At 47.8% G+C, this 1,972-nt stretch overlaps 1 long non-coding RNA gene across 1 annotated transcript; it reads right to left on the bottom strand.

Annotated features, from left to right (window-relative positions):
* Window positions 1-312: 312 nt before the first annotated feature.
* Window positions 313-1,966, bottom strand: LOC114635491. Its single transcript, XR_003713478.1, has 4 exons — window positions 1,353-1,966; window positions 1,166-1,255; window positions 515-612; window positions 313-428 (listed from the first exon to the last, which is right to left on the bottom strand). It is a non-coding gene; the product is annotated as an uncharacterized LOC114635491 (long non-coding RNA).
* Between the last annotated feature and the right edge of the window lie 6 nt (window positions 1,967-1,972).

Here is a 1,972-nt window from a genome sequence, read left to right as displayed (position 1 = left end):
CGGGGTAATATCTGGGTTATGTTCAGCATAGTGTGCCACGCAAAAGAAAGAGCCTTAAAAGCTTTTGGGTGGTGAGAATGACTTCAATGTCAACAATGAACCTGTCCCAAAAAAACATTGAGTGTGTAACCATTGGCCTGTCTTGCCCTTTCTGTATATTCCTAGAAAGAATCGAACCCTGTTGCCTTGGCAACTCTCTTTAGAGACCTGAAAAATGGAGTATGTACCCAGCTTGGGGAGGGGGGAAGACTAAACAAATATTCAGGCTTCCCCCATCCATATGGCTCTGGGGGCTTTGTACTCCTCTCCTTCTTAGGAAACATTGCCTTCTCATGCCCGCCTACCTGAACGTAGCTCCCTTTGTAATCGAAGAAAAGAAGTGGCCATGTGATGCTGATGAGCGAGGGAAAGAGTTTCTTTAGCAGGGCCTGAGGAGAAAGATGAACAGAGCAGTTTGTTCCAGAAGGCCTGGCTGTACTACGCCTAGGTCTTCTCCCCAGTGCCGGACACTCACTGGCAAGGACTGCCCCACAGTGCTGTGCACCAGGGCCTGGATGTTCTGGCTCTTCTCCCTCATCCTTTCAACCAGGGCCTGTACTTCTGTGAGATTATCTGGATGGGATAGGAGACATTGGAGTTAAAAGGCTGGGCTATGAAATGGTTCTTCCTGCCACTCCAGGGTCCTGATAGAACACTCATTTGGTCCCTCAGTGCTGGATAGTTTTATGTCAACTTGACACAAGCCATAATCATTTGGCAAAAGGGAACTCCTAGTGAGAAAATGCCCCCACAAGACCGGCCTGTAGGCAAGCCTGTAGTGCATTTTCTTGATTGATTGATGGGCCCAGTTCACAGTGGGGGGTGCCACCCCTGGGCTGGTGGTCCTGAGTGCCATAAGAAAGCAGACTGGCAAGCCCTGGGGAATAACAGTTGAGTTGCACTTGCCCATGGCTTCTGCTTCGATTCCTGCCCTAACTTCCCTCTGTTATAGACTTATATACTGTAAAATGAAATAAACCCTTCCTTCCCCAAGTTGCTTCTGGTCATAGTGTCTTATCGTGACAATAGGATTCCCTAAGACACTCTCCCTCTGACAAGGCACCCTGAGACTCAGAAAAATGGCAGCTCTTCTAAACCACCCCACCATTCCCATCCTCCTGCTCACCATTTAGGGTAAAAATGGAGACCATGGTGTCAATTTCCTTGAGGGATGGCAGGATGGAAATCAGGAAGTCATCCTGGGAGAAGGGGGATCCTGGGACAGAAAAAGACAAGAGAGTTCCTTCCATCAGGACACTCAAGAGTAGAGACTTGAAGACTGAAGGGGACCTTAGGGGACATCTAATACAGACCTTTTGGTTTCAGTTGAAAAGAGTCAGGATTCTAAATGGTAGCATTTTGCCAAAGGTGATGTAGCAGGTGAGTGGACTAAAGCCAGGCAAACCCAGAGTCTTCCATCCTCCACTGCTTCAGATCTCCATGTCCTCTGACCAATCCCTTCCTGGGACTGATGATCCCCTCATGTTCCCCCACCTCCAGGCCCCACTCCCCCACTGCCCTCTGCACACTTGTGAATTTTACAACTTCCCATATCCTATCCTCTTCCAATCTAGTTGGTGAGCTTATCCTTCTGGTTAAACATGTCACTGGTCACCGATAAGAAAGCCACGGATATCTTGGAAATCTGGGAAATTTAAGATCAGAGAGAAAAGGATGGTGGACTTTAGAAGAAAGGAAGGCTCTAGACTTCAAGGCTGTGATGATGTCAGAACGTGGGATATGGGGTGTGATACTCTATGAGAGAGACTATTATAAGCACTGGAATGGGAACCGAGAGATCAAGGACCCACGTGGAATTTGATGCTTCAAATGAAAGAAATGTTCAATGGAAGCACCTACTTATGTAGGAAAGAAGGGCACTGGGAAACTCAGGGGTCTGAGGAAAATGTTTTAATAGTGACCCGATCGGCTG

Source organism: Grammomys surdaster, unplaced genomic scaffold (genome assembly GCF_004785775.1).
Source record: "Grammomys surdaster isolate TR1022 unplaced genomic scaffold, NIH_TR_1.0 109577, whole genome shotgun sequence".
NCBI classification, from domain to species: Eukaryota; Metazoa; Chordata; class Mammalia; order Rodentia; family Muridae; genus Grammomys; species Grammomys surdaster.
Note: the sequence above shows the minus strand (reverse complement) of the source record. Positions and strands in the feature narration are given on the sequence as shown.